Source organism: Acipenser ruthenus, unplaced genomic scaffold (genome assembly GCF_902713425.1).
Source record: "Acipenser ruthenus unplaced genomic scaffold, fAciRut3.2 maternal haplotype, whole genome shotgun sequence".
NCBI lineage: Eukaryota > Metazoa > Chordata > Actinopteri > Acipenseriformes > Acipenseridae > Acipenser > Acipenser ruthenus.
This window is the reverse complement of record NW_026708216.1, coordinates 85,114-94,843: the sequence shown is the minus strand read 5'-3', so window position 1 is coordinate 94,843 and position 9,730 is coordinate 85,114. Positions and strand designations below refer to the sequence as shown.

Here is a 9,730-nt window from a genome sequence, read left to right as displayed (position 1 = left end):
ACACACTTGTGCTTTTACTGTGGGAACATTTCATAAGGGTTATTTACCGTGGTTTGTTTTTAATGGGCTTTACCTTTCTTTCACTATGCTGTGCTTTTACTATGGGACACTTTTATAACGGTTACGTGGACTTTGACCCCCCCCCCACCCCCCCGCTGGTAAAGTGTGACGGTCTCTCAGCGAGACAGAGAAAGGCTGGGGCCTCACCGCTCCAGTTCTTTGCCATTTTGAACATGTTGGCTGCTCTGGCATACATCTCACAGGCTTCTTCCAGCTTGGAGGACCCCCTGAACAGAGAGAGAGAGAGGGAGAGGGAGAGAGGAGAGGGGGAGGAGGGAGAGGAGAGAGAAGAGAGAGAGGAGAGGAGAGGAGAGAGGAGAGGAGAGAGAAGAAGAGAGGGAGAGGAGGGAGAGGAGAGAAGAAGAGAGGGAGAGGAGAGGGGGAGGAGGGAGAGGAGAGGGGGAGAGGAGAGGGGGAGAGAGGGAGAGGAGAGGGGGAGAGAGGGAGGAGGGAGAGGAGAGGGGGAGAGGAGAGGGGGAGAGAGGGAGAGGAGAGGGGGGGAGGAGGGAGAGGAGAGGGGGGAGGAGGGAGAGGAGAGGGGGAGGAGGGAGAGGAGAGGGGGAGGAGGGAGAGGAGAGAGGAGAGGAGAGGGGGAGGAGAGGAGGGAGAGGAGGGAGAGGAGAGGAGAGGGGAGAGGAGGGAGAGGAGAGGGGGAGAGGAGGGAGAGGAAAGGGGGAGAATATAAATCAAAGGCACACTCAGCAACCACTTTCCTTTATCAATCAAAAACAAGCAACAACACAAAAGTGTTTCAAATACATGCATCTGCTGATAATAATAATAATTATGATGATATATGCATTGAGAAAACTATCATTCAAAATCAGGCAGTGTGATCCATTCCTGGTTTCACTAGGAGTTTAACAATAAGACACACCTGAGCTTGTTAGCTAGACACACTGGGGCTGATCAGCTGGTAGTAAAACCTGGACTGGGTGACGCTGCTGTGCAACAGGAGTCTGATTTCTGTCCCATTTTATTTGATTTATTTATTATGAATCAAAGCCTATACTGTATTATCAAGGACATACGGGCTCATATGTGCGCTAACACACACACTATTAAAAACTCTGTTCGTTAAAGACCTTAACACGCCTCAGGGGCTGTGCTACCGTGTACCAGCTTACTAACACGGCGCGTTTATTTATTTATTTATTTATATAAATTGTTAACTGGCGAGCTAGGATATAAAATGAAAGCGCTTTTTATATTTCGTTCGTAAAAAACCACATCGGGTTTTCAAATCCCACACACACACTTCCGACTGGTACACGAGCTTACAAAACGTAAACACAAACAAAGTGTCTGAATATTATTATGACCGTTCATTTTTAGACAACAATACAAAACGTTTCCCTCAATCGTTCATTTAATAAACCGTGATATGTTCTTACAACAGCAACGTTACTACTTGATTTTAATTCCGTTAATCGTACCCTGAAGGGCCTGCAAAAGTGTAAGTACCGCATCCTCGGGCTTTCTGGATTGCCTCCGCCGAGGCTTGGGGCTCCTCAGCCCGGCCGCTCCCGTATTCCACTCACCCGAACATGTTTTGCGAAGAAGGACTGCGAGGATTTCATCTTCTTTTCGGCCTCGGCGATGAGAGCCAGGGCCTCCTTCTCTTTCCCGGAGTTGTCCATGGCTCCGATCCCGGGTTCAAGCTTCTCCGGCTGGATATACAGATGCGGTGCAGTCTGTCTTCCTCTCTCCCTCGTCAGCTCCGCACACACAGGTCCGGCTTCTCCCCCGTCACGTGTGTAGGGCGATGCCTGACAGATTCCGGTTCTCCACACGTGACGTTCTCGACTATTCAAACATTATTTCACATTATACAGATATCACGTTTTTATTACATACAATTCCCCATTTATACAGTTGGGTTTTTACTGGAGCAATCTAGGTAAAGTACCTTGCTCAAGGGTACAGCAGCAGTGTCCCCCACTGGGGATTGAACCCACGACCCTCCGGTCAAGAGTCCAGAGTCCAGAGTCACTACTCCACACTGCAGTAACGTAATATAGAACCTTTTATATCAAAAATACAAATGTTGCCTTTTTTTGTTTAGTTTAAACTCTTGAGGATTTTCATGGACGTCGCCTTGCTGTAAGTAAACAGTAAAGTTAGACAGTTTTTTTTTTTTTTTTTGTTTTGGACCCATATTCGTCAATGTTCGCTTTTTGGCAGCAGTGTGGAGTAGTGCTTAGGGCTCTGGACTCTTGACCGGAGGGTTGTGGGTTCAATCCCAGGTGGGGGGACACTGCTGTTGTACCCTTGAGCAAGGCACTTTACCTAGATTGCTCCGGTAAAAACCCAACTGTATAAATGGGTAATTGTATGTAAAAAATAATGTGATATCTTGTAAGTCGCCCTGGATAAGGGCGTCTGCTAAGAAATAAATTATTATTATTATTATTATTATTATTATTATTATTATTATTATTATTAGTAAACTGCACCAAATAAGACGCGGCATCGCTCTCACGAATTCGTGCGCACTTTTGAGACGGTCCCTTGAGCGGAAGGGTTTCCAGTTGAAAGGTGTGTAAAATTCTCCATCGGCAGCAAAAAAAACCAAAACAAAACAAAAAAACGACTAATAACCGGTAGGTGCTGCACAACGATACGAGAAATCACCTCGTACCACCGGTAGAAACGCACGGAACCCTTCGTATCGTATAAGTATGGACACTTAACGTCCTGTTGTCAGTTTAGAGATTTGAAAGCGGTGTACACACACACACACACACACACACACACACACATTTTACAGTTGTGTTTTTACTGGAGCAATCTAGGTAAAGTACCTTGCTCAAGGGTACAGCAGCAGTGTCCTCCACCTGGGATTGAACCACGACCCTCCGGTCAAGAGTCCAGAGCCCTAACCACTACTCCACACTGCTGCCCTTATATATATATTTCAATGTATTTTACATTGTCCCTCCTTGTTTACATATAGAAATGCTTATTGTATGTGCGTCAAAAGTACCACGAAATGCTCCTGTCACGACACTGAGGTCAGCACCTCCGTCCCTTTTTTTTAAGTAACAAAAACACGGCTTATTCACTGCCAAACATGAACTACTTTAGCTGTGTAATGGCTGCAGTGTAGGATACTGACCTTAAGGTTCGGGTTTCGGTGTCGGGAGAGGGTTATTAATCGTTTTATTAATAATAATATGACAGCCAATGAGAGTGCAGTGTCCTGACAGGAGAATTTCGTGTTAAATTTCAAGGACGGCGTACTGCACGCGAATAAGATTTCACTTTCTCTAATAACGAGGACATGCATTGTAATATTTCGACAGTGCTTCAATAGAATATATATATATATATATATAATATGATTATCTGAAATATATCTTTATGATTTAAACATGTTGTTTACTTAACATTGGCTGCATTCTGCATTATTATTATTATTATTATTATTATTATTATTATTATTATTATTATTATTATTAGTTATTTATTTCTTAGCAGACGCCCCTTATCTAGGGCGACTTACAGTTGTTTCAAAATATCACATTACAGATAGGAGCAGTTATAAAATACAATAAAATCCGTAGAAAATGTGAGCGAATTCAAATGAGAAAATAGAAAACGCTTCTAAATAATTACAGAGCGAGTTTGACTAAGAGCAGTGAACCCTCTCGTGAAGGAAAATCAAGTGCAGGATACAGAAAGTATAATTATGATTGAGAGCAGCCGTGGAGTACAGCAAAGTGTGGAGCAGTTCAGTGAGAGTACAAGCTGATGCAAGCACTGGTACGACTGGGAGCCGTATAGTCCAGTATAGTGGAGAGACGTGAGGTTTATAGAGGCTGTCTCAACAGGTGTGTCTTGAGGAGGTGCTCAGGGACTGAGCGGTCCTGATACCCGTGGGCAGGTCGTTCCACCACCTGAGGAAGGTGGAAGTGGGGGAGGGGGGCGGGGCTAAGGAGGGAGGAGCAGCTGGAGGAAAGTTTACAGGGATTATAAACGGAAGACTGAATGATGGAAGTGGGAGCGTTTGGCAGAGGTGAGTGTGGAAGAGAGGAGCGAGCGACGGAGATCCAAGACAGCGGGGAGTTTGGTTTTGATCCGTTACTGTTCAGCAGAGCGCAGTTATTTACATAGTGCCTCTCATACAGAAAGCGCAGCACTTCACAAGACACAGTTATTGTCAGCAGTGCGGTTGTTTTTCCAGGTGTCTGTGTGTCTGTTTCAGCCCATGGTTTTCTAATCACCCGATTCCTCCCTCTACAGGTACCCCCCCCCCCCCCCCCCCCCCACAATGGCATACCCGGTGCCTGCCAGCAGCCTCAGCTCAGCCCTGAAGAGGAAGGGGGAGGGGCTGGGGGGACCCCTGTACCCCGTCTCGACCGACCGGCGCAAATCCAAAGTGTGGCAGTATTACACGCAGCTGAGCGAGAACCACGTGGAGCGCAACGTGTGCAAGAAGCAACTCTCTTTCCACAACAGCACCACCACCATGCGGAAGCACCTGGTCCGAAAACACAGCATCCGGGACAGCCCACCCCAGCACCACCCTGCCCCCCCTCCAGCCCTGCCCCAGCCCCTCGCACCCCAGGTCAAAGAGGAGGTGCAGGAGACCCAGGGGGCTACAGTGCTGTGCATCGACCACTGGGGGGCGACAGAGAGCGGCGGGGGCTACCTGACCGTCAGCGTTCTCTTCGTGGATCGGGACTGGCGGCTGGGGCTGTGGGACGCTCTGGGGGGGACGCTGGCACAATTCGGCCTGCCCGAGAGCTCCTTCCTGGGGGTGGTCCTGGACAGGCCGGGCCCCTCTCTGCCTCTCCGGTCCCCCGGGGGCCTGGCGGGCTGGCAGGGGCTGGCAGGGGCTGCCTTGCGCGGCGCTGTGGCTGGGGGAGTGTGTGGCAGAGGCTCTCTCTCTGGATCCCGTGCAGGAGGCTCTGGCAGCCGCCCGGGTCATCGTGACTTACTTCCAGCAGGACCCCGGCAGAGCTGCTCTGCTGAACCCGGACGAGGCGGGAGCAGGGGGCAGCAGCAAGGCTAGGCTCCCCTCCCCCCGGACCAGCCCGCTCGCTGGGTCACCACCCTGGCCATGTGCGAGGACTTGCTGGAGCTGCGCTGGGTGGTCAGCTCGGTGCTGGAGGGGGGGGGGCAGCCCCCCGTCCCCAATCTGGCGGATCACCAGTGGCGCCTCCTTCAGGAGCTGCTCCTGGCGCTCAGGACTGTCAGGCTGGCCGCCTCGTTCGTCAGCGAGGAGCCCAACGCCCCCATCTCCGCCCTGCTGCCCTGCCTGCACGGGGCTGCCAGGCTGCGGGGCGGCCAGCTGGGGGAGTGCGGGTTGCAAGCGGCCCAGTCAGCCATCGGGAGGATGAGGGGAGCGATGCAGAAGTGTTGGAGGATCGGAGAGGGAGAGGGAGAGGAGGAGGACGAGGAGGAGAAGATGCTGGACAGCCCCCATTGTCCTCAGCTCGTTCCTGGACCCCCGTTTCAAGGAGCTAAGGTTCCTGAGCCCTGATGCCAGGAGCCGGCTGCACGGGAGGGTGAAGGAGCTGCTGTCGGCGCAAAGGGAGGAGGGAGAGGAGGGAGAAGGAGGAGGAGAAGGAGGAGAGGGCTCCCCGATGTGTTGCATTTCCTTCGAGGGTCAGGATTTGCAAGCTGGGGGGAAGGCTGCAGGATCAGCACGGTGGTTGTCGGGGCGCACGGTAACAATCAGGGGTCTCCCCCTCCCCCCCCCCCGAGCGTCTACGACGTCCTGCTGGGGGAGGAGCGCATGGAGCGCATGCCAGCGATCCAGCAGCAGCTGGAGAACTACATCGCGGAGCCCCTGTGCAAGCGCAGCTGCAGCCCGCTGGACTGGTGGCGAGGCAAGCAGCGCCACTTCCCAGCGCTGGCCGGCCTGGCCCGCCGCTACCTCGCCTTCCCCTCCACCGCCGTGCCCCTCCGAGAGAGCCTTCGCCCCCCAGGAGAGCCCCGCCCTGTTCCTGAACCAGAACTGCGATTTCATCGAGGGCCTCCTAGGAGGGGCCACGGACGCTGCCGTGCGAGGGGGGGGGGCAGGCCCACGCCAGGGAGACTCTCTATCAGTCGCTGGTGTCCTTCGAGAGCCAGGCCTAGCTGAGCGAGGACAGGGAGAGACACGCGCCCTCGCCACCTTGTGGAAGAGAGCAGGACTGCGCATTTCACATTCACTAGACCGAAGGGTTAAGCCTCCCGTTTCATAAAGAATGATAACACCATCAGACACAGTTTCCGTTGTAAAAAGCGACTGGACTTTTGATTTGGAATTCGTGGTCCTTTTTGGATTTGACTCTTTTTTGTTTGTTTCAGACTTCAGTTGTAACGGTTAACGCGACAGCCAGAGACAAAAAACAGAATAAAACTGGATTTTTTCTTTTTTTTTTATTTCTGTTTTTTATTCGACGTTTTAGTGTCACTGCAGCACTGGATCACAGTTTATTTAAGCGTTTCTATTACAGACGCTGAGAAAGACCTCTAGTGGAAACGTTTGCCATTGAATTTACACTGAAGACACTGAGAAAGACTTCTAGTGGAAACGTTTGCCATTGAATTTACACTGAAGACACTGAGAAAGACTTCTAGTGGAAACGTTTCTCATTGAATTTACACTGAAGACGATGAGAAAGACTTCTAGTGGAAACGTTTGCCATTGAATTTACACTGAAGACGCTGAGAAAGACTTCTAGTGGAAACGTTTGCCATTGAATTTACACTGAAGACACTGAGAGAGACTTCTAGTGGAAACGTTTGCCATTGAATTTACACTGATGACACTGAGAAAGACTTCTAGTGGAAACGTTTGCCATTGAATTTACACTGAAGACGCTGAGAAAGACTTCTAGTGGAAACGTTTGCCATTGAATTTACACTGAAGACGCTGAGAAAGACTTCTAGTGGAAACGTTTGCCATTGAATTTACACTGAAGACACTGAGAGAGACTTCTAGTGGAAACGTTTGCCATTGAATTTACACTGAAGACACTGAGAAAGACTTCTAGTGGAAACGTTTGCCATTGAATTTACACTGAAGACACTGAGAAAGACTTCTAGTGGAAACGTTTGCCATTGAATTTACACTGAAGACGCTGAGAAAGACTTCTAGTGGAAACGTTTGCCAATGAATTTATGAAGTTTCTTTTAGTGTTTTGTCTGCAGAATTAAAATAATATATACCAATTAGTTTAAGAAACAGGTACATTGATTTATTATTATTATTATTATTATTATTATTATTATTATTGGCACTTTTTACTCAATTTTAGTCTCAATGTCCTAACCTGCCTTTATCTGAAGGTTCTGAATTGGTACCCTAGCAACCAACTCGCCACATCAGCCAATCGAATGCAGTTCTGCAGTGTTTAGTCCCGCCTCTGTGATTTTTGTTGTGAAGCTAGTTCAAAGAAGGGGAATCCAGCGGCACTGCAGCAAAATAAATGCAGACAATAAAGACCCGATCAGCAGTGAAAAAAATAAAAAAAAGAACCTGAAGGCTTGTCGATGCTTCATAGCGTCCTGTGCTTGCTTACCTGGCAGATATTTTCTTACCACGTCACTCCAAGAACGAGATCCACCTGTCTTCTCACTCGCTGACTAAATCAAAATCTGGACGTGGTGTTTTTAAATTTCGCTATTGTTGCGGGGGCGCGGGGTCATTTTAATTAAGAAAGTTTCCAAACGAGAGGAGGCCATTCAGCCCATCTTGCTCGTTTGGTTGTTAGCAGCTTATTGATCCCAGAATCTCATCAAGCAGCTTCTTGAAGGATCCCAGGGTGTCGGCTTCAACAACATTACTGGGTAGTTGGTTCCCGCAATTCTCTGTGTAAAAAAGTGCCTCCTATTTTCTGTTCTGAATGCCCCTTTATCTAATCTCCATTTGTGACCCCTGGTCCTTGTTTCTTTATTCAGGTTGAAAAAGTCCCCTGGGACATTGTCTATACCTTTTAGGATTTTGAAAGCTTGAATCAGATCGCCGCGTAGTCTTCTTTGTTCAAGACTGAATAGATTCAATTATTTTAGCCTTTTTTCAATGACATATATCTTTTTTTGAAAAAGCCCACTTGCTTGAACACAACACACGCATTTGGTAGGTCAGCCTTGAATTAGTGTAAAATATTAAAATTATTTAAAATACAGATTTAAGAGATGAATGCTGAACTATGCCTTCTCACTAACGTATTCCTATTAGATTTAGTGTAAAATATTCAAACAACAATCTCATACGGTCCGTTTCACAGAACCGCAATGCGAGGAAATGGCTGTTCATTTGAGCTATTTTGTGTTTTGACATTTTTGTTTGATACTGTTTGGATGTCTAAAACGTAGATTTAGTTTATAATATCGAAAGTGTACATTTCAACTATGATGATGAATAAAATTAATAGTGTAGGGCATCCATGACCATGACACGCTTGAGTGACGATGACTGAAGCACTTAATCACCTAATTAGTGACAGAGTTGATCGGACGCTGGATATGCAGTGATTTCAGCTGCTAAATTGCAAGCTTGAATAAAAGCAATAGAGAAAATCACAGAAAAAAAAAACAACATGCCACGTCTGTCCAGAGAGCAGCGCCTTCGTGCGATCGGCATGTTGGAGGCTGGACTAGGGCAGCGTGTTGTGGCTCGCCGTCTTGGGTGCTCACAGCCGGCGATTTCAAACCTGGCGAGACGGTATAACCAGACACACGCCACCAACCGGGAGACCAAGAGTCACAACACCTGCCCGAGATCCACAGATCATTCTGCAGCGTCTTCATGATGTCAATGGTTAATCAGGACGATAAAAAGTCACCACACCTGCTCTGAAACACAGTCTGTCGTTTTTCGATCACACGTTTCTTTTGATACTCAGTATATTATGTATGTGTGTGTATATATATATATACACACACACATAGTGGTTAGGGCTCTGGACTCTTGACCGGAGGGTCGTGGGTTCAATCCCAGGTGGGGGACACGGCTGCTGTACCCTTGAGCAAGGTACTTTACCTAGATTGCTCCAGTAAAAACCCAACTGTATAAATGGGTAAATTGTATGTAAAAAAATAATGTGATATCTTGTAACAATTGTAAGTCGGCCTGGATAAGGGCGTCTGCTAAGAAATAAATAATAATAATAATAATATGATTGCACTTGACTGTTTTAACCGCATCACGCACTCGCACAATTGCGACCCCTAGTGGGAAACACGTGCAATCACACCACAGTGTGGTTACATATCGACAGAACTGCTGCGTTGTAAAGCAGGGTGCTTCTGACGGCGTACCAGCATTTTATGTGTACCCCGAAAACCTCCCCCCGTGTTATTATGTGAATGGTTTCAGCTGTTTGGTTGAATTTCAGCCGAAATCCGAACTGCGACAGACACGACCTCAACAACGAGGTCACAGGAATCAACATGGCTGGACAGTCCTCGGTGAAGCTGGCTGTGTAGAGAGACGCATCGCGTTTGCATGTCTGTGTCTCAGCTCTGCATTCAGAACTGAACATTTAGCAGCAATATCCTGAAATAAATCCTTTCTCAAGCCCCACCCAGACGTAAACAACATTTTTTTTTTTTTAAACATTTTTTTTTTTTTTTATCTCTAATTCAAATCCAGCCAATCCGAGGTGATAAACAAGCCCCGGGACCACGCCCCCTCATTACGGATTTCCCTTCCCCGTCAATCACCCTCCAC

General features: G+C 47.9%; 1 long non-coding RNA gene across 1 annotated transcript; it reads right to left on the bottom strand.

The window, feature by feature from the left end:
* Positions 1–162: 162 nt before the first annotated feature.
* Positions 163–3,216, bottom strand: LOC117966041 (uncharacterized). The gene is made up of 3 exons (XR_009323881.1): positions 3,179–3,216; positions 1,497–1,866; positions 163–287 (listed from the first exon to the last, which is right to left on the bottom strand). It is a non-coding gene; the product is annotated as an uncharacterized LOC117966041 (long non-coding RNA).
* Positions 3,217–9,730: the final 6,514 nt, after the last annotated feature.